Raw genomic sequence first — 23,001 nt, forward strand, 5'->3', positions numbered from 1 at the left:
GGCTCCCAGCGCCATCACCCATCTGTGCATGCGGGGGTGTATCGCCACGAACTTTATTTCTGCTCGATTCTTGTCTGTGGACACGTACTCGGGCTGGCTCGGCAGCGGGCATGCATGCGTGTGCCTGCCCGCGCTCGGCTTCGTGCAGCAGGTCCGTCCAGCCCCTGGGCTCCGCAGCCTGGTCCTGCTGCCTCTTGCTGTGGCTGTGAGTCACAGCCAGCAGCCGAGCAGGAAGGGCAAGGCTCGGCGTGAACTGCTTCCCCTCCAACAAAAAAGCTTCGCCAGCTCCCGGGGACGAGAGGTGTTTGCTCCTGAGGTGCCGAGGTGGGCATGGGAAGCGTTGCACTGCGCGCACGGCCTCAGACGCGCGCGATCTGCGTCGTGCATGGGGGCATGTGCTGGCACATGGAGCGAAGCACGTCTGCGCGGCACTGGACCGTGTCCCGAGAGGGGGGTCCCGTGTTGTTCTCCTTCCCCCATCTCTCAGGAGGCCTCTGGTCTCCCTCAGACTGACCTCCTCATCTCTCTGCCGCAGCTGAGCGGAGGAAGGCATCCTCAGCTCAGCCCCCTCCTCCCCAGCCCAGCCCCGGGAGCATAAATCAGACACTCCGGAGGTGAAGTGGGAGCGGAGCGCTGAGAATCGTGGCCACCTTCTGCCAAAGCCCCTGGAGCATCGCAGGGACGTGACCTATATTCTCTCTGAATTTCCTGCAGCCACACAGCTTCTTGGGGCTCTCCTGGGAGCATCAATTTATTTGAGGTAATTTCATTTTAGGGTGCTTTTTAAGTAATTAAAAGACATGAAGGGAGAAAAGGCGAAAATGAAATGAAGGATTACCAGAGCTGCGAGGTAATTCCCCAGGGAGAGCGTAGCCCCGGTGCAATAGGCTTAACATCTTCTCTGGACAGAAGTGGCTTTTACGCTAACTGGAGGCTGAAGCACCAGAGTTTGGCTGAGGTGCCAGGCATAAGGCATTGCTGGAGCTCCCCGTGCCTCTCCTTGCACTGGGAGAGGGAGCAAATTCTGCCCGCAGGAAAGAAGCCGGGACCTGCCAGGACTCCCTGTGGAGCTGGGCAGCGAGGGTGGACACTGAGACAGCAGTCCCGGTGGGCGGCGGACCGCCATGCATGGTGAGGTTGGCTGCTTTGGTGGAATTTGGCATGGCTGCCCGGGAACAGGGAAGTTGCCCCGCTCGGACGAGCGTCTGGGATATGTCTTGATGAAAATCAGTGCCAGGATCGCTCAGACAAGTTGTGCTGCTGGGGTCACTGCACAGTCTGCGGCCTGACTCTTGCCTGGGGATGTGCGCTGAGGAAGCAGAAGTTCCTGGCTGTACTCCAGGAACAGATAAGCTGTTTAGTTATAGGATAACTAGATTAACCAGGCTGTGTGGGGACAACAAATCACGACTGCTAAGCCACAGATGTGGGTCTGATGTGCCCCTTGGCCTGTTATGACAAAGAAGCAGGTTCAACCTGGAGCAAAAATGAAGGTGGGAAAAGCTTGTTGCAATGCCAGGAGCAGCACACGTACCCAGGGACCCGACTGATGCCCTTGCTGAGTGCTCACAGAGAGAGGTTCTTGGCTACACAACCCATGCCATCCCATGCCAACCCATCCCATCTCCCTTTCCCCGGAGAGCTGGCAGCCACAGCACAGACCTCCGGAGGAAGCCGTGCCCACCCTTAGCACCAGAGAGCCCCAAGCACCAGTGCTGCCACGTGGGAGGGCGCAGTGAGGAGTCCGCAGCCACACTGACGTCAGCTCAGCTCTACCCAGCTCAGCCACAGCAGCCCACGCCTAGCATCCCGCGCCACAGCCCGTCCCAGTTCCTTGCGGTCACTTCCTCAGCTGTGCTGGCATTCCCCAGCACTGCCGGGGTTTGCATGGCAGCTCTGCTCGGATTCCCTCTCGCCCTGCCTGCAGACCCACCCTGCCAGCCAGTCCCAGTCCCAGGGGCAGGAGGCTCCTGCAAGCTGCCTGTGCCCCCAGCTGCTTCAGATCACAGAATCAGAGCATCCTTAACATTGGAAAAGACCTCTAAGATCATCAAGTCCAACCATCAGCCCAACCCCACCATGCCTGCTAAACCACGTGCTGAATTGCCATGTCTACACATTTTTTGAACACCTCCACGGATGGTGACTCCACCACTTCCCTGGGCAGCCTGTTAAGATGCTCTTGTCCCTTCCCATTCCCAGTGCCCTCCATCATTTCTCATACTCTGGATACCTGACTCCTCACCTTGCCTCCTCTGGCACCCTCAGCTGAGCCCTCCCAGCTCAGTCCCTCTGTGGCTGGTCTGACCTCATTTACTGGCTTTTGGAGACCCCGGGCAGTCGCTGATTGCTCCCCAAGCTTCGTCTCACCTCGGGGCTGAAGCTGCCTCATTAGTGGAGCTATCCCAGCCTTTGCAGTGCCTCCTGGAGCAATTGCAGGGTTGTGAATCGGTGGCCCAAGTGACCTGGCTGGCTTTGCTGTTGACCCTGGATAAGGCATGTAATGCCTTTGGCTCTTCGCCTGTCCTCTGAGTCCTGGAAGTACCACTACAGATCTGATGGTCTTGATCTGATCAGTTAATGCTTGGTGTCTGCTTGGTAGACACCGTTCAAGGTAGTTACCTGAAGGCCAAGGTTGGAAAAAGGTGAGATTTTTCTGTCTCGTAATGAGTGACTCTAGGAAGCGAAGAGCACACAGAACTCCCTACAGCCATAACAGCTTCCTTGGGATTCGCTGGAGAAGGGAAAGTCTGCTCATCCCAGGGACAAGCGACTTATTTGCTGAATAAAAGCACTAACTGAGAAACCAATTTTTTGGGGTGTATTTTCTCACTTCGCTATGCATGGTATTTATCCTGCTAGTTGCTTGTGCTCAGGGCAAGCCATGCAGGGTGTGTTCACAGCTCACCAGGACCCAGGAGCTGTGCTGCTACTGTACAGGGGGCACGTAGGAGCTGGCAATCCCTCCTGCACGGAGGAAGGGCTGAAGGTCGTCTCCTTCCGTAGGACAATGTGGTCTTCTCCTGCAAGCGCTGCCTATGCTGTGCTGGCCCCACGTTGGAGAAGCTGCCTGCTCTCAGGTCATGGTCTGGCTGGTGCAGTTCAGTCTCATCTTGGTGTCCAGACCTGGGCATCCATCTGAGTCTTTGCTGAGAGCCTCTTTTTTCAAGCCATCTCTTTTCCCAGCGGCTTTACCATGCAGCTTCCCAGGGTACTTGAGCTGCAACAATTTAAATGAGGCAGGCTTCAGAGACCAGTGAGTAAGGTTGGTCTCAAACCCACGGCCAAACACCTTCATTGAAAGAGCCAGCAACCTTGAAACACTCCTCCAAAACTCCTCCTGAGGACGTGACCAGCAGTGGGTCTCTTCTCCTGCCCCCAGGCTTTTGGATGCCCTTCAGCCCAGCAGATTTGTACCTCTTGATCTTCCTGTTGTTCCAGGCATATTGCATCCAGGACCCAGCAAATTTGTCTGTAGGTATGGCTCGTTTTGGCTTTGGCAGTGAAGCAATCCCTCACGCCGTGGGAGACGCCACCGTACAGAGGACAGCTCAGTGAAAACAGCGATTTCCATCCTTCAGACCACGAGATGGAGAAGAGTGGACTTGTGGAGATGGAAGATGTGTGAAGAGATGGGCAGAGACACAGTGCTGGCTCGGCTGGTCCCTGGTCCGTCACGTCCTACTCGGTTTTGTTGGTGGGTTCCCTTCTTCCAGCCACCCAGTGCTGTGGGGTGTTTTCTTTGCACCAAATACGTCTCCGCTTTCCCCACAACACATAATAAGGCAACCACACAAACCAGAGGATGTGAGTCGGAGCAGCTCCGAGTGCGTCGGGCAAATTTGATCCTACCAGATTAGGGAAGGCATTAACGAGGCTTTGAGCCCTTGCCTGGGTCTTGGGTTTATATATGACCACGGTCACCGCTCCGAGAGTGACATTGCAATACATCACGCCTGCCAGCCGCAGCCCGCGGCTCGCTGGCACCTGGCCAGGGAAAGGTAATTTTGTGCTGAGTGATATCAGAAGTCGAAATGAGCCCCACATACCTCGTGTAATTCCCAGAGGCTGTAAAACACCTCGGCCGTCTCCCATCCAACATTTATGTGTTTTGCATTAAACTTCCCCAAATTAGTGCTAAGTGCATTAAAGCTGTAAAAATAGCCTGCGTAAAACCCCATTAAATGCTTAAATGTACGGATCCGGTGTATGGGGATCTATAACTTAGGTTTACATTCGGGAGCCCCGTCAAGCCCAGGTCGTGTGCCGGGAGCAGCCCGGGGAGCGCCGGAGCCCTCGGCCGCTGTGACGGGGATGTGACAGCCCCACCGCCAGCCCCCGGAGCAGCTTCTTTCCCAACAGGGGACTCCTTTGAGACGTCAGGCGTTGCAACTCTATTTATACTCACTAGAGCATCGGATGCAGACAAGACAGGCTGGGGGGACAGGAGGGGAGGAGGGAGGTGGAGAGGAAACATCCAGGCTTGCATCCGTCCCACCATCATAGCATGTCTGGGGGACAGCGGGGTGGAAAAACGCCCTGAGGGATGCGGTCTGGCCCGGGCTTGGCTATTGTCAGGGAGCAGGAATCTCGCCGCTGCCCTGGCTGCTCTGGCTGGGGCTGCTGCCACGTTTCGGAGGGAGCCCGGAGTGCTGTCAGCATGTTGGCAGGAACCTTCGCTGGGATCCTCTCCCCCGGCATGCACCGCTCAGTTTGCAGGGGCTGGTGGAGAGCCCCCCTGGCAAGGCACTGGGGGCTGGGGAGCCTGGACCACCCAAAGCACCTTTCCCAGTCCCCTCAAGCCCTCCAAGCGTGCCCCGTCCCCTTCAGATGCTCTGCTAGACCCAAACACTCTGTGCCACCAGGAACCTGGCACTGAGCCTGCGTTTTTCATCTCATCCCATCTCCTCTGGCAACCCTGCGTGTGTTTGGTGTTTACATCCCGGGGTGCCTGGATACTGTCCCTCCTCGACCACACTCGTGGAGCTTCCCAGCGCTTCCCGTCATCGACTGACATCTTCCTCGTGGTGCCATTTCCACTGCAGCCTTTCCCCCGGAGTTCTCCCAGGAGCAACAAGGCAGGTCCTGCAGTCAATGCCCACCATCAGGTCTGGAGAGGAGGCTGTTGCCTGTATGCCTGGCCCCAGCTAGTCCCGCTCCCAACCTGGGCAAGCCCATGGAACTGCCCCATGCCAGGCACAAGCAGCTGGCACACAGGGTCAGGGTGGGCATGGGGTTCGGGCATGCTTCCCTGCTCGCCCCCAGAGTGGGTCCTATTGCATTTTCTTCCATTTTGGGCTGCAGAACACTGTTGTCTGTGTGAGCCCAGCTATGGAAAAAACATTCCGCTAAGGAGACTGGGGAGCAAAATGTCCAACAAAATGCCTACAGATGGGTGGATGAGGGTACAAGGCAGCTGAACATGCAGGCAGCCACATGGACCCTGGCAGGCTGGGCGAGTGTGCAGACGGATGGGCAGTGGGATCTGGGAGTGCAGGACACCTGGGTGCTCTGATTCCCTTGGCACCCTGGGCGAAACCAGCCCACCTGGCAGGGCAGACAGGAGCTGCCCACGGGGCAAGGGTAGGGAAAGGAGATTTCCTTGTGTTTATTTTTCCCACATGTTCCCAGAAAGGTGGGGATCTCTTCCAGACTGGGTCCCATCCAAACCAAGCTGAGAAACATGCAAACAGCCATAAAATCCCCCAATAGGGAGTGGAATTAGTTCTACATCCCTGGTGTCTTTTCATAAGGGAGCAAATTATCAGCTCAGGCTCCAGCTCAGGGAAAGCAGTCAGAGGGCCAGGGACAGAGATTTGGCTTCTTTGATCCATCTGGTCAAACTCCAAAGGCTCTGTCCTGTTCCCTCCATTGTGCTCCTGCAACCACCATGGATCCCACACCTCCCACCGCTTGCACAGGCCCACGCAGAACTCAGCCTGGTGGAGCCCATCCCATCCCATCCCATCCCATCCCATCCCATCCCATCCCATCCCATCCCATCCCATCCCTTCCCATGCACTTTTCTGTTGTTGTTATTATTTTTCTGTCCTGTAGCATCTCTCCCTCGCTCTGCTCCTGCGGCAAGAAGAGAAGCCCATCAGTGACACCCGGGACGGGTGCTTGGCCGGGTCTGTATGGGCTCACGGCCATTACATCCATGCTTGCTCTCAAAGGTACCTGTCCAGTTTTATTACTGTCACTTCCCAACCCTTTGGAAACCTTTCCAAGATCTACTTACAGAATTACTGTTCCCACTCTGAAGAGAAAACAGCTTAAGCCTTGTTATAACTCCTTAATGTTAACATCTGAATGGAGGGATTATCCTCTCTTACAAAAGGCTACATGTTTGTTTAAGGCTGTTTTCACTTGTAGGAAAGTGAATTTTATAAAGTCTGTTTCCCTCCCTGTGTCTCCTCCTGGCTCCAGCCCTTCGTGTTCCCACCAGGGGCAGGGCAAGCCCCGGTCACCTGTAGTTTTTCCTGCTGGAAATGCTGGTCTCAAAACCGCACCGAGATCGGTAATTTAGTTTGATCTTGTGTGAGGTTCCCAGTTTATCTGAGTTCCCCCAGCCCATCGCTGGTTGTACTGGAAGGTCCCAAGGTGAGTACAGCACGGAGCGGGCTGCCGCTGTCAGAGCTGCTGATCCAACCAAAAAGAAATCTGGCATCAACAGGAACAGGACAAGATGTCTGGTCCCCAGCTCTGGGTTGGAGGACTGGCACCTGCAGAAATGAGATGCGGTGCCCTCACTACCTTCTGTGCCAAGCAGCATGCCCATCCCAGCAGTGCCAGCTGACCCAGCCCTCCACCACGTGGGACAGGGATGGGAGCAAGTCGAGAAGAGATTTCCCCCCAGAATGGAGAAGCCATAACACAGTTTTCCCCACATTCCCCTCTAGGAAACAGAGAGACTGGGGAGAAAAGGGAACAAAACTCCTCCAGATCTGGAAACATTCTGCCAGGTCCAAGTCGCCACATCTCCCGCTCCGGATCCCTCCATCCTGCTGGACCGCGCTGCCGCCGGCACGGCTCACACCAACCACGAAGCCTCTGAAGCTTTTTGACCAACAGAGTTGTTTTTTTTAGCAGCCATGATATTTATAAATGGCTGGTAAAATATTTATGTTATGAGCCAGTTTGCCTTGTTGGTTTAAAAAATTAATATAACATTAACTCAGCTCAGAACATTTAGGTTTTTAAAAATTGAGCTGAAAATTAAACAATCGTTGAATTTGTGGTGGGAGTAACGTGGCAGCAGGAGTATTTATCACATGCAAAACAAATGGGACCACCACCTCTCTGCCAAAGACATCAGAATTCAAGGGTATTTTTATGCCCTGAGTAAATATTCTAAATTTTTTTGGAAAAGTTTAAAAAAATACTAATAATAAAACCTGGTAGTTAAGGACAATCAAAACAAAGCCGAAGACATTGATGTCATATTTAAAAAATACAGGAGACTTAAAGATAAACTTCTACATTGGTCAAATATAGAAACTAATTATACCACTAGAGCCCCTACAAGGATTTCTCTGTAAGGTCCCTCTGGTTTTGTCCTCTTTAAAGAACTGCTGATGCCTCATGGAAAATACTGATAAACAATTTTTTTCTCGAGCACAGCCCGGCTCTTCCCTCTTTCTTTCTCTTTTGTCCTCTACTAGCGAGCTCCGTGGATGGAAACTGAGGCTAAACTCGTTTTTGGTGTGGTTGCACTTAGGAGTTCACGCTGGACCCAGGAAATGCAGGGGGCTGGTGGTCCCGCCACGGCCATGCCCGGGTAACTCGTCTGTCCCCTCCACTGCCACCATCCCCAGGCAAGGCTCAGGCCAGGGAGCGGCAGCAGCAATTAGTAAAACTTCAGGCAACACTGCTTTTTGCTTTCTCTTCCAGGATCTTTCCAACAGCAGTGTGGTGGTGCCAGAGGTCCGCAGTCAGGTGGAGAAAGGGTAGAGTCACAGGAGGACGAGGAAGAGGTGGCTTTCAGATGGTTTCCTCCTGCCCTAGAGACAAATCTTTTTCTTCAAGATGGTACACGCTGGAACCTGAAATAATCCCTCGAGTTTGCTTTGACAGAAGAGGCAGAAAAGGGTGAGTGAGGAGGAAGAGCTCTTCTCATGGGGATAAATGTCTAGTTGAGTAACCCTAGTTTGAGTAACCCTACCTAATAATACTCTTCCATTAATGCTTAGTGTTAGTTGAGTCATCAGCAGAAGAATAACAGCCTACATTTTCAAGAACAACCAGTGATTTTGTGAGCCCAACTTGATGGCACTTAGAAAGCAATCAATTCTGTGTGCTCATCCCCCCCACGTCAGGCAGCTTTAAAAGGTCTTGAGATGGGCACCAAAAAAAGCCCCTCTGCTTTTCGATTGCGAGGCAAACACTCATCGCAGATCCAAGAAGCGTTTTCATGGAGTGATTGTGCAAGAGCAGGCTTGTCCATTAAACTGTTAGCCCTACCCACGGTTATAAAACCAGAGGCGAAATGGCTGAGATGGAGCAGCCAGCTGAGGAAGAGGGGGGGAACAGTAAACCTTGCAGAACACCGCAGAGGAGAAAGGCTGCCGAGAGTATCAGATGGGGCTTGATAAGCTGAACCACCAAGGGAGCAAACCAATTACTTGCAGAAGAAGGACATAATGCAGAAGGTCGGAGTGGATTGTCATGCCAGTGGATGTGCTAAGGTCAAGGAGATGGGAAAACGAGCCTAAGTAAGGCGTGGCAGCAGGGAAGGAGTCACTAACCTCCACTACTCCTCACATTCTTTGCATAGCTAAAATAATAACAATAATAAAATCCAAACTAAACTGAAGACGCTGATGTCATCTTAAAAAATATTTAAAAGACCTGCATTTTTTATACTAGTAAAATAAAGAGAGCAATTAATTAAATCCCAGCATGCCTTAAAAGGCATTTCTCTCGATGGCGTGTCTCCTTTCCATGAGGTGGTTTCTGTGCAATGGCGATGACACACCAGTCTGGGAACAGGCTATTCCTGAATGAGAAAGGAGGTCACGGAGCTGAGGAAGGGCGAGCTCTGAGAAAGGGAGGCAGAGAAACAGCGAGACGTGTGTCACAGAGGAGGAAGGGCAATCACAGGCAGGGAGGGGAGTGGAGCATCAGCCGTGCCGGGACCCACCAGCATGGGGAGACAGCAGTCTGCAGAGACCGAGACACCACAGCGAGTTGGGAGAGAATCGGCAAAGGAGACCTCACACTCCAGGTCTGTGAAATCAAGTAGGCAGTGAAGGCAGCTTCTGTAGTCCTTTCAACCACCCAACACCGGTCATGCTCATAGGGGAGAGAGGAGTGTAGGTGGGCCACCTCGCTGCTAGCCCAGGCCACCCAAGGAAGCCCAGGAGGAACGTGCTGGGGCCACCACCAGTGCAAGGACCTCTTCCATCCCTGGAGGGAGGCTCTTGCCATGGGCAGCACCCACGTCTCCCCACGGTTGCTCTCCAAAGGAAGTGGTCCAGGCTGATGGAGGATCAGCCCCATGGGCCGGGCAGCAGCAGAGAAGCCTCTGTCTCAATTGCTTCATTTAATCTATTGTTCAGCTGACTACATTGAAAATGGAGCATGTAATTGTTTCCCCGAATAGAGTCGAACACCATTAAACGTTGGTCTGAAGCTTTGCCATCCAGCAAATATTCCAGCTGGCTGGGGATCCTCTGGGATTGGCTCCGCGTCGCCATGGTTACGGACTGTCCACGGCTTTATTCCTACGGTTAATTAAAAAGCCTGTTTTACGAGGCGGCTGTGCCCGGAGGTACGCTGGTATGCCGGCCTTCTGATGCCAGTCCATGAACTCCACGCGACTGCAACTGCTGTGGCCCCGCTCTGCCGGGCAGGCACGAGGAGATGCTGCCGGGGACGGGCATCCCATGCACGGGGCTGGGGGCTTTCGGGGGTGGTATTTTGGGTTTGCAAACAAAAGGGGCAATGCCGGGTCAGGGATTGCATAGGGGCTGTCTCGCTCCCCGGTTGCTCATCCATCTCCCATGGATGTGCCGGGGATGGTCCTTGCGCAGAAGCGGATCCTCTCCGCCGGCCGTGCGAGCTGGTTGGCGGGGTGGATGGGGCTCGGGGGAGCAGGATGGCTCTTGCAGGAGCTTTGTGCCCTCAGAAGTCCAAGTTCAAAGCTCAGCCCAGCTGCCAGGTGGAGTTTTTGCTGTCCTGGGGCTCGCTTTTAACAGCAGAGCTGAGACCACGCTCCCAGGCAGGGCGGGAGGGAGAGAAAGTGCCGGGGAGGGTCTGGCTCTGGGAGCCACAGGGTCGGATAGCAGAGGGTGCAGCGGGGCAGAGGGAGAAGCGAGCACAGCCAGGCTGTGACAGACCATGGGGCAAATCCTTCCACTCCTTCCTCCAAACACCCTTCCAGTGCCTTGAGCTTTCCCAGATGAATCCCACAGCACCGCGGGCACCGGCTGCATGGAGGGAAGCAGATGCCGGCAGCCAGGCATGGGACATCGCCCACCTCCCCGTCCCCAGCAGCCCCAGGGACACCCCTGGCAGAGTGGGTGCTACCAGACAGACCTCGTGGCGAGTGGGAGTAGGGGGAGCTGGCCAAGTTATGTGGGAAATTACCTAATTAGTGCAAAAAATGAGCAAGCTATGGGGAAATGCAAACAAACAATGCTTCAAAATGGCCGGGTGCAAATTACCGGAATCAGCCCAATTAGGAGAAACAAGCCCCGTCCAAGCGCTCCTCATAAACGACCTCGGTAGCAGGAGGCCCTGTCTTTCTCCACCGCGAGGTCTCTCTGTGATTTACCTCCAAGAGCTGTGGCTGGTGCTAGTGCCCCTCCTCAGGGGTGACCCCCGCACCCCAAGCTGGCCGGGCACCCCTGCACCAGCAGCCCCCTCCCCACCGGCTGCGGCTGATGCCAGAGGAGCCGGGGTGCTCAGGGCGCGGAGTGCCTCACCTGGGAGACAACCCCATTGCTCCTCAAACGGAGGTTGGAGGGGAAAGTCTGGAGGACGTGGGGTCTCAGCCTGGCCAGGAAAGAGTGGGTCCCTTGGACGGCCGCTGTCTGCAAGGCAGGACCTGTCTCTGCAGCCCTGTAAGGGGCAACCCGGCTAGCAGCTCACCCAGTGCCTGCAGTCGGGATCAGGGTCCTATGGTAAGAAAGGAAGGAAGGAAGGAAGGAAGGAAGGAAGGAAGGAAGGAAGGAAGGAAGGAAGGAAGGAAGGAAGAAAGGAAGAAAGAAAGGAAGAAAGAAAGGAAGAAAGAAAGGAAGAAAGAAAGGAAGAAAGAAAGGAAGAAAGAAAGGAAGAAAGAAAGAAAGGAAGAAAGAAAGGAAGAAAGAAAGGAAGAAAGAAAGGAAGAAAGAAAGGAAGAAAGAAAGGAAGAAAGGAAGAAAGAAAGAAAGAAAGAAAGAAAGAAAGAAAGAAAGAAAGAAAGAAAGAAAGAAAGAAAGAAAGAAAGAAAGAAAGAAAGAAAGAAAGAAAGAAAGAAAGAAAGAAAGAAAGAAAGAAAGAAAGAAAGAAAGAAAGAAAGAAAGAAAGAAGAAGAAAGAGGAGAAGAGAGGAGAGAATAAAGAAGGAAAGCCTGCACACAAATGAGGCTTAATTATAATAATGGTATGTAGCTGATTATCAAAGCTAACATTAGGGCTGGATATCAGATACCATCTGGTGCTTTGCAGCAGGCTGGGAAGGGCCAGGAGAAAACAAACTCAGGTTAAATCACTGAGAGTGCTGGATATGGGGGGGGGGAGCTGTGCTGGGGGCTCAGCTCCCCCTGGGCCGCTGCAGCCTGTCCTGTGCCCCTCCTGTCCCACAGACCATCTCTGCAGGGCTGGACCCTCCAGGGGCGAACCCACTGGCTCTCCTCTGAACAAGCAGCCGCGGCTCTGGGTGCTGTGTTTCACACTCAGGTGGTTCCAAAAGCAAACTCTGCGCTGCATGAGAAATCCAGGGCTCGGGATTTGTGCTGGTGAGCGAGCCGGCTGATTTATGAAAGAGAATCTTTGAATTCTTTTGTCAACAGCTAAACGTTGCAGTTGACAAAGTCAAGGCATGATGCCGTATTATAAATATTAGATTAATTGTATTGTATAGCATTCATATCACACAAAGATCCAAGGAGTTATTTTTACCTCTGTGAAAAATAAAGCAAGGGAGTTAAAGTGATTTGTTCAGACGCATTTCTCTCAAAAACTTTGTCAAAATCCGCTCATTCCCCGGGAACACTTTGATTTCGATAAAACTATGTTTCTCCGTAGAAAAACCAACCTGTCAACAAATTCAGCCAGCTCTGCTGAGCGTCGCCTGAGTGCTCATGAAGGAAGAAACCGGGTCCAGAGAGGCACTTCCCCGGCTGCAGAGGCTGGTTTCCTCACCAGGGGCTGTGGGAGCCCAGCGGCCCCCCAGGGCTGCCCCTGTCCCCCCCGGGGGTCACACACCGCGTCCCTGCGACAGTTGTGGGGGTCCTTTGAGCTCCAGTGCCCAGCGGAGCCGCGGAGATGGAGCAGCTCGGTGCGAGCTCCCGCTGGGACGGGACGCAGCAGCACGGGGACGGCGGTGAGAGAGGGTCCGTGCCTTCCTCCGTGCACCGAATGAGCAGAAGCTGTCAGCGCAGCTCTGTCTCGTTAGCTTTGCTTTCCTAGCAATAAAAAATGGCCAACCTGCTGTCCCTTTCCTCGGGGAATCAACTCCAGCCTGGAGATGTCCACGTGCCTGCCCAGTGCCCAGCTCGCTCAGTCTCTCCGTACCCGCTGCCTCCCCTCCAACCCGGCCCAGGTAACGCTCCTCGGATTCGAGGCATCCCGGGATGCGCAGGAGGTGCTGAGCCTCCACACCAACAGCATCACGGATGGGATGTGCCCGCAGCATCCCTGCCAGGGAAGCACGGCCCTGCCAGCTCCCGTAAGCTCCCGAGAGTCTCCAGCCTCCACCTAAAACCCTCTATAGGTGATGGACCTCAGACGTCTGAGCCATCTCTTTCTGTCCCTGACGATGCTCTCCACCAGATCATCATCTCTGAAGGAGCACGTGTGCCCGCCGGCGTCCGGAGCACCTCTCGCTGCTGATGGATGCTCTTGGGAGCAAAGACGATTGCGTGTTTGTTCTCTCCACCTCTGAGCAACCACTTTTCTTCCCGCGTCGAGGCAGCGCGGTGCGACCGGCAGCGCCGCGGAGGGGACGCCCGCCCCACGGCAGCCCCCCGGCACCGCTCCGCTCCCACCTCGCCCGTCTTTCCCAACGCCCCTTCGCGGGGCTCTCCTCTGCTGCTTCCCCTCCGCTCCCGGCTCCGGCGGCTGCTGCTAAAATTGGTGAGGAGCTTCTGTCCTTTCTAATACTAATAGGCCCATTTTTAATAATGATGTTTTTGCAGCAATTTCAACCCATCATGGTGTCACAGGGGTATTGATGAAAAAAAGCCTCTAATCCCTTTTAATAGATTCCATTTGACAGCGAACGTGTCTCGGTGTTCGTTCCCAAAGGCCCCAGTGGTTTCAGTGTCACTTAAGGCTGACCTTGGAGGGTAACAAGACCTTCTCCAGAAGAATGGCCCAGTGTCCACCTGGGACTGGGCTCCAGCCCCCCTGCTCTCCTTCCCCACTTCTCAGATGACGGGGCTGCTGAAGGTCTATTTTGGGAGGTCCCACGGGGCTGGTGCTTTATTTGCTCTTTCTTCTCTGCTGGACATGAGCTGGGCCCAAGGGTGGGTGCTCCTTCCGTTGCAGGTTGGGAGATACAGATGGTCTCTCCAGCCCTGCTGCTGGGAAGAGGAAAATCCTCATTCTCCACGCCTAGGAGATGGGGAGAGAAGAGACAAGGGGGAGCAGCCGTTTGCAGAGCGCTGCCTGCTCCGTGGTCCCACTCCTGGTTCACCCCTCGAGGTGGGCAGCCACGCCGAGCAAAGCAGCCCGCAGCCTCGCAGCCTCTCCAGAGCCAGCCTGCTGACCTGCACACATCGACATCCCAGCAAGCACCTGCAGAAAGGTGCCAGATGGTGCATAACGAAGCTGCAGGTCCAGAAATCGTTAAACAGGGAAGAATAAGTGGCGGCTCTTCTCCGGCATCACCAGGATTGGGAGCTAAGGCAGCACCCTCTGTCTGGAAGCGCGTCCTGCCCGTCGTCCCACCGCAGGACCCGTCCCTCGGCACCTTGCGGGGTGGGACAAACAGGCAGGGAAAGGGGATGAGGTGGGGCAGAAGTGCCCTGTGGCTGTACAGCCTCCTGCCCGGGCTCTGCCTAGCCACAACCGGTCAGAAAGGTGCAGAAGCAGCCCCCTCCATACCCACCCTGCCCCACTGCCCCCTCCGTGAGGCTCCCTGAGCCCAGAGGTGGTCTGGAAATGGGCTGGTCATCCCCGGCTGGCTGCGAGCCCTGACCCCTGCGAGCCCCCAGCCCCTGACCTCTGGTCCCCTCTGGTCTCAGCTCTGCCCCCTGCTCCGTCCTCCTCCTGTCCCCTCCTTTCATCCTCCCCGGGCGGAGAAGGGAGCTCTGTGTGTGTCCAGGGCGCTGGAGGAGGGCGTCCTGCCTGGTGGCGGGGGGCCGGGGGGGCTGGCTCCCCTGGCAGCGGGCTGGGGGCAGGAGGAAGGGCAGAGCCCTGCTATAGCTCACAGCTAAACGCTGCCTTTCACTCCAGCATTCCCAAGGAAAGTAATGAGAATAATTAAAGGTAATTTCATTTATTTCAGCTTCAGCGTGTAAAGCAGACAGGGATGGGGGAGTTTCCAGCTTCTCGCTGAAGGAGGGAAGGGAAGGGAGCAGAGCTCCGGAGCTGACCTGCCTGCAGGCAGCAGGACCTGCTAGAAGCCCCCTTCACCCTCCTGGGACCTCGTCCCCTCACCCCAGACCTGACAGTTTGTGGGGCTCACCTGGGACACGGAGTCCCACAGCAGCGTGGGGCCGCTCGGCGAGTGTTTCTGGAGAGGGGAGGTGGTCCCGGGGGAGAGCCTTCCCTTCCAGAGACCTGAGCTGGAGACGTCTGAGCACCCTGCACTACAACTGCCCTGTTTTGCAGCCAAGGAGAGGGGTGGAGTGGGGAGAGCATCTCGGAGCCGTGCTTTCCCCCCATGCCTTGCGGAGGGAATGCGGGGCGATGCTCGCTGAAACTGTGCCAGCTCGGATCAGTCCTGGCGAGGTGGAGCCATGCCTGCAGCCCCTCCATGGGCTCGCACGAGAGCAGAGACCATGGTCCCAGGGAGCAAGACCCCCCAAAGCGGTGTCAAGAGCTCATCAGGCACTACCACGGCACTGCATTGCTGCCTGACCCCAGGGAAAGCAGTCCCGGGGAGCTGCGAGCAGGGACTTTCATCTGTTGTTAGTTCCAGAAATACCCTGGACTGAAGGGACCTAATTGGATGGTGACGATGCTGAACTGGGTAATTAGGAGACCATAAATGACACAGGTCACAGCTCCTTCAGCTGTGTATTCAATCACCACTCCACAAGCACAGCGATGATCCCTGAGCCCTCCTGCTTCTGTGTCACATGCAGACACTTTTTGGGGTTAAATGAACTCCTCCTTCAGCCCGAGGCTTCGTCTCCATCCTCGGCATCACAGCAGCAGCCCCAGGAGGCTGCCTGGAGATGGGAGAGCTGAGAAGACCCCGCTTTCCAAAAACTGCTCATTTTCTTGCTTCTTCAAGGGCGGGGGACCATATCCCAGAGCATCCCAAAACACCTCCCTGCAACGCGGGACAGCTGGGGACAGCTTGGCAGCAATGTTGGGATGTCCTGGAGCAGCCCGAGCAGAGAAAACCGCGTCCCATGGGTGCTTGTTCCGAGGCAGGGAGCACCTCGATTCACCTGTGCGCTTGACCCCATTGTGTCTCCTCCGCATGAATAATGCCAGCGCTCCAACTTTCCCAGTACACGCGATCATTAAATATAAATTTTGTACTCAAATATTCAACAGCAGTGTTTTGAGTGGCATGACTGGGTGCATTGAAATGCTCCAAAATGCTCCCTGCTGTTGCAGCCATCCAGCTGCGCGAGAGGAGAAGCGCCAGGGGATGCCCACGGCCGGCCGACACAGGCAGGCGTTGCAGGATGAGCTTCCAAGCTTGTGGTCTACAGGCAGATTCACAGACAGGAACAAATGTCGAGGAGAAATTTGTAAATCGTTCCTCACAGTAAGTATGATTCAGAGAAGCAACCTCCTCACTGAAGTGCCATTAAAAAACGAAAGAGGGGGAAAAGGGCGAATATCTCGGAACGGGTGCTTTCACCGCGTTTCTCCCCATCTGAACATCCCCAAAACCACATGGGTGGCTTTCCAGCCTGAAGGCATCTAAATGGCCCATGAGCACATCCCGTAGAAGAAAAGGGTCTTGCCACTGTTTGCTACCTGCCTTTGCTTGTCCCGGGGGCAGTGAAGATGCCATGAAAGCTCAGAGCTGCGTGTCTGTGGGCACCACCTCACCCACCAGCCCCCGGCGCAAGCCCTGCCTGCTCGCCCTTCCCTCTGCTCCCGGTTCCCGACGTGGCTGTGTGAACGTGCTGCCCTTTCCCGGTGCCCCCCAGCCCAAGGGGAAGGTCTGTGGGGGATGCAGGCTGGCGGGGAGCCCGCGGGTCCCCTCCGTCCCAATCAGCTGTGATGGAACGCAGCCCCGAGCCCCCGGTTCCTCTGCGCGTTTGACGACGAGCATCCGTGGAATCTGCAAGCCATTAGCTCTCTGTTATCTTTCTGGAGATGCTGAGGTGAGCCATATGGAAGCACTTACTCGTCAACAGCCTGGGACAGAGTTTGGTGGGGTGGCCAGGACTCAGCCCTTTGTGAACTGCAGAGAAGCTGGAACGCGTCCATTGACCCATTTAATGAGCTCCGGCAAGGGGAATTTCACACTGTGCCTGGAGCAGCAGTAACCTTATATGTAGAGAGAGGGGGAGATAATTTCTAATCTTGTCAATCACGCCGTTGTGAAATCCGCAGCAGGGTTTCTTATAGCGTGAGGGCCAAGGAGAAGGCGGAGAGCCTGATCCAGGTTCTTGCAGAGCAGGACTGCACAAGAAAGGCCTTTCATTATTTTTCTTTGCAGTCTCCTCATTTCCTCACCGAAAGAAACAACAATATATTTATTAACTAGACAAATATTTGACTGGGACAACATGCTGAAATGACCTGCAAGCGCCTCCTCGTTCCCACCAAGAGGGGCTCCTGCTCCCACCCGCAGCCGCTTTCACACACCGCGTGAGGAGGTGGGCTGCTGCCTGCGCACCCCGAACCCTGCCGGGCCCCCGGCAGCTCCCTCCTCCTCCTCAAAAGGAGGAGGAAGAGAGGAAAATACCTCCCCCAGGTACCCCACTGGCTCAGTCCTGCCTGTCTGCGTGCCAAAGTTGCTTGGACGGTCTTGCAAACGCTACGCGGGGCTGCTGACTTGCAGGCGCATGGGTCTGGCGCGGACGGTCGAAGCACGGTGGTGCAAGGGACGAGGCGGGGGGCACGAGGGCGTCCAGGTCACCAACCGTTGTCACAGGTGTGTCCCTGCGCTGTGCCGGGGGCCACGCGGGTCGTTCGGAGCCAGAGGAGAGGCTGCGCCGGTCTGGAGATGCGTCTGGGGAGGGTCCCTCGGAGGGCTGCTCTCCCCTGCAGCCACCCTCCGGGGCTCACCGCTCCACACTGGGCCCCTAAAAAAGAAACATCATGCCCAAAATGTCTGTAAAAATCTATTTGAAGCCCGAGCACAGAGGTGGGCTTTGCTGGCCTCGTGTCTCTGCAGACCCGTGTCCCCACCCGGTTTGGCTGGGGAAGCTCGCCCTGCCGCGCCGCGTCCCTGCAAGGTCGCCGGTACCGGGGGGCGGCTGAGCCCCCCCAAGCCAGCCGCTCGCACGTCAGCCGGACCCGCTGATGCCTTGGAGCTGACCGCACCGTCGTCTCGGCCACGGGGAACCGCTCCGGGATCCAGCTCCAAGCTAAAGAAACAAACAGAGCCTTTTTTCCCTGTTGTTTTTCCTGTTTGCCTAAGAAACATAATCTTCCCTCGAAATGAAAAAAATAATAATAACTTACAGGAAGGCCCCAAGCATGAGCCGGTTTGTGTGCGATTTCAATCAAAACAGGCTTTAAAAAACAAATTCCTTCGATATTCATCACATGTGTAAAACACATTAAAGGGGGACGGTGGACTGGGCCGGAGGAGCGGAGCCCTCCAGCTCCTGCCCGCACCGGGAGACGCAGCCGAGCATCAGGAAGAGCTTCTCCCGCCTGGTGAGAGCCCACGTCCCCTCACCGGGAGCACGTGCCCGACTGTCCCGACAACCTGCCCCGGTGTGACAGCAAAGCCGACAGGAACACTGACCGGCAGCAGCTGCCTGCTTGCCTCCTCTCACCCTACCAGACCTCAAAGCCGAACACGTAATGCGTTTTACTGCTGCGGTGGAACGCGGCTGCCTGGGGAACGCAGCCCTGCCCGAGGCTGGGAGCGCAGTGGGATGGACCGGGATGCTCCGGACAAAGGGACACACTGCACCACGGACTGGGATGCTCCGGACAAAGGGACAAACTGCATCACGGACCGGGATGCTCCGGACAAAGGGACAAACTGCACCACAGACTGGGATGCTCTGGACAAAGGGACAAACTGCATCATGGACCGGGATGCTCCGGACAAAGGGACAAACTGCACCACGGACTGGGACGCTCTGGACAAAGGGACAAACTGCACCACAGACCGGGATGCTCTGGACAAAGGGACACACTGCGTCACGGACCGGGATGCTCCGGACAAAGGGACAAACTGCACCACGGACTGGGATGCTCTGGACAAAGGGACAAACTGCATCACGGACCGGGATGCTCCGGACAAAGGGACAAACTGCACCACAGACTGGGATGCTCTGGACAAAGGGACAAACTGCATCACGGACCGGGATGCTCCGGACAAAGGGACAAACTGCACCACTGACCGGGATGCTCTGGACAAAGGGACAAACTGCACCACAGACCGGGATGCTCCGGACAAAGGGACACACTGCGTCACGGACCGGGATGCTCTGGACAAAGGGACAAACTGCACCACAGACTGGGATGCTCTGGACAAAGGGGCAACCTGGAGCTCGGGACAAACTCTCTCGGGCCCTGCGTGTCTGCAGGGAACGGGAGAGATCTGGGTTTTCCTGGTCTAAACCGAGCCTCTGAAGTGGAAGATTTCAGTTCCAAATACTGGGGTTCACTTTACAGAATCAGTTTGATAATCCCCACCTTCCAGTGTCCTTTGGCTCCCTGACACCCAACACTCCCGCAGCGCCGAGGGCTGCCAGATTCCCCGTTTTGACCCTGGCAGCGAGGGCAGAACCCGCAGCGGTGGGCTCCCCCCGCTCACGGAGCCCTGTGCAGAGCCCAGCTCCGCGTCCCACCGCCAGCAGCCCACCCCGTGCAGCTCACACCTCGATCACACATCTCCCGCCACCGGGGCACGTTTGCAAATCTGCTTTTATTTTTTTGGCTCTCATTATGGTGGATTACTACTTATTTGCACGTATGCCAAGACAAAGTGACTGACACAGCAAGGAGCACACCCGCCCCGGGTCACACTTCCCCTGGCAGGGTCTCTGCTCGCCGCTGGAGTCGCAGCCCGGGCTGCACCGTGCCCTGATCATTATCCTCGGCGTAACACGGCCCGTGTTCTGTGGGTTCCCCAGTTTTACGAGGTGTGATGGGGAAGGAATGCTGTGTAGGGTTTAATTAGGGACTAAGTGCCCTGGGGGGGAGTGGAAGGCAGCAGATACCCTGGGCGCAAGCCCTGAACACTCCATCCCCCATGAAAGCAGCCCCTTTGATGTCTGCAGCCCCAGTGTCCCACCGTGCACAGCCAAGGGCACGGGCAGGACTCGGAGCTGGTAAGGGTGCGGGAAGCTGCACTGCCGGGCAGCACCTTGCTCCGCACCCCGGCCCCCGCGTGCTCCCGGTGCATCCCCGGCACGGCCGGAGCTGACGCCTTTGCACCGGGCTTGGGGGTCCGGCAAACCCAGGAGTCCAAGCGGGTGGTCAAAGAGGAAAAATCAGCAGCAAAGGGAGGCAAAGGGGAAGGAATGAGGGCTCTGGGCTTCTGAGGGCTGAACTGGGCTCCTAGCTCGTCAGGGAAGCCCCAGAGCAAAACCTGAGACGGGGGAGCCCTGGGGGACCCGCCGCCCTGCGGAGCCGTGGTGGGGACAGGACCGTGGGGCAGCGCTTTGCTTTGGTCCCTTCCCGCAGGGTGAAAATTTACTTCAGCTCCTTTTTCTGCCTTGCTATTCCATCCTGTGAGCAGGAACCAAGGGGGAGGGTGGCCAGGTTGTGAGGTGACGAGGATGACACGATGTCCCGACCAGAAGCTCCGTGGTGAGGGCTCGCCTGGCTGCTGCACCCCCTGGGAGCTCGGGGCTGGGCGCTGCCCGGTGCAGAGCAGCTGCACGGAAACGGGATTTGGACTCCGGAACATTTTAATTCCCAACACCCTCCACAGCAGATCCCTGGTCCAGACAAGGAGGCCACGAGCTCAACCGTTTTTCCCCTCTGTGGTCATGGCAGCAAGGCACAGCACTCGATGCCAGTCGCACCCAGGGGGATGCCCAGGAGCCCAGTGGGTGTCAGGCGGTGCCGGGACCCCAGCCCGGCTGGGAGCCCTGCTCCCACGCACTGGGGCGGGTGCCTGCTCCTCGCCCCGTGACTCACGGCGCAGCTGGGCACACGGCCGGTCCCGGGAGGCTGAATCAGCGCCCTGAGGGCAGGAGGGGGCCCTTCCCTCCCCCTGCACCCAGGAAGACACCACGACCTACCCCTGCTCCGTCTCCCGACTTGTTGCGGGCTGCAGGCACATGTTGTGGGAATTCACGGTGTGGTGTCAGCATTTGCTCATCCCACCCATCGCATGACAAGCCACAGGGGCTGGGTACCCCAGGGCGCAGGGGGTCCCAGCTTGGGGGTGCGCTGGAGCCAGCACCGACCAGCTCCATCAGAGCCGAGCAGCACGAAGCCCCTTGGCAACGCTCAGGGACCTGGGTCTCGGGGTGCTCCTGAGGCTAAGGACAAATCTGGGGATGGGGAGGAGGTGACTCCCTCTGCCTGCACGCTGAGACCCCCCCCTTCACCCCAGTGTGGCTCTCTCCCACCGCAGCCCTGCCAGCTCGGCAGGATGCTCCCCAAGAGCGGCTTTCCCCGGCTGGGCATGGGCCAGGGCCGCGGGCTGGGCTCGGGGTGCACAGAGCAGCCCCGGCAGCATCCTCCTCGGCAGCATCCCTTTCGCTCGCAGGGCTGGTTGGAATTACAGAGGTGAAGCCTTATTTCTGTCCCCCCTGGCTGGTGGGGCACCGGGAGCACACGGGGAAGGGAAGGGGTGTTTGTGCTGGCAGCATTGCCAACCGTCAGCAGAGTTGCAGACACTTCATAAAATACCCAGTGTTGAGGAGCTCGCAGGCTGCAGATGGCCACGGCGGAGGAGGGCAGGGAAACTCAACCGCCCCTCACCAACGCTGCGGGGGTAACAGCCTGGCACCCCCTCCCGGGAGGGGGCATTTATCAAATATCACGAGGAGCCCTTGCCAGCCCCCGCTTGGCTCCAGGCACCGTGCGTCCCGTGCTGCGCGGGACGCTGGGCAAGGACTCGCTGGCAGGGAGCAGGATGGCTGCGGGTCCCCGCTTGCTGCCCCAGCCCCGGTGCTGGACGTCTTGCCCTTCCCTTGCTGCCCCACGGTGCAACCGCTCCCCTGCTCCACACGCACCCGCTGCCACCCAGAGCGGGGTCCCACACGCAGCGCCGTGGGCAGCCCATGGGATGCCACAGGGTGCCGGGGCCACGCCAGGGACCCCAATCCAGAGGCTGCAGTCATACAGCAAGGCAAAGGCCCCGGGGGGGCCAGTATCGACATCGCTGGGTGCCTCCTCCCTGCTGGGCATCGCTCCTGGCACAGCCCCGCAGGGCTGGCAGCTCCCGGTCGTCGGTGGGGTGCAGCACCCAGTTATCCCACAAGAAGTCTGTGGCAGAAAATGCGACTAATAAATAAAAATAATGATAATTCCCATTCTCATTCCTTCGCACCAGGGTGACGCAGGGAAGGGGAGATGTGAACTCGGCGTCACACACATGCCTCCCCTGATTAGGACAAGCTTTAAGTAGGTCAGAGCCTTGATTTCAGCTGCCTGGCAGCTCCCCTATAAAACCCACCTAGTTTAATGCCCCGTATATTTTTTGTGATGTGAAATAGGAGCGGTTTATAGGGGCGATGTCGGGTAGCAGATGTGGTTCCCCTGCTGGGGGAGGGCAGCCGAGGGGAAAGCGACTACTGTAAATGAACTGGTGATTAAGGTCATTAAAGAATCTTAACCCGGGGCCGCTGGGGGGATGGGAAGGGGGCTGCCCGGCTCTAACGAGCCCTGCTCAGCAGCCGTCCGGTCCCGTCCCGGCGGGGATGCTGCTGGCCAGCCCCAGCGGTCACAGCTTCCCGGGAGCGCGGGAGGAGTCTCCCCACACCCCTCGGTTCAGGCAGCTTCATGACACCCGTGGGCACTGCCTTGCTCTGTTTCTATATTACCTTAAATCTCCAGCTCCCGGAGTCCTGTGATTGTAGGAGAAAGGTCACTTTTGGCATCGCCTTTCCCTTTTTCTTGGAGTGAAAATAGCACGTCGCCCATGTTTGCGGCTGTGGGAGAAAAACGCATTTCAAAACAAGATCCCTACAGACCGTAGGAAACCCTACGTAGGATCCCTACAGCACCGTAAGGAAAGCACAAAAGAAAGCGCTCGTATCAATGAAAAATCTCACTCTCCTGGTGCTCCAAAGCCCGTCTCACAGTGCCTGCATGCTCGGTGTCAGCAGTGCCATGCCACTGCCGCGGCTGCCCATGGCTGGGAGGCCCCCAGACCCCCCACTGTGCCAAAGAGGGGCTGGTCCAGCACCCTCAGCCATGGCCTGAGCCTTCTAGGGGCCTGTGGGCCCCCCTCTCCAGCCCCACTCTCCTGGATCAGAGCTAGCAGTAAAACCCCTGTCCTCTGGCCATGGAAGCTGACCCTCCTCATCTTCCCTCTGGCCATGGGGACAGTTTGGATGGGGACATTGTGGCC

The sequence above is a fragment of the Opisthocomus hoazin genome, chromosome 14 (genome assembly GCF_030867145.1).
Source record: "Opisthocomus hoazin isolate bOpiHoa1 chromosome 14, bOpiHoa1.hap1, whole genome shotgun sequence".
Classification (NCBI taxonomy): Eukaryota; Metazoa; Chordata; class Aves; order Opisthocomiformes; family Opisthocomidae; genus Opisthocomus; species Opisthocomus hoazin.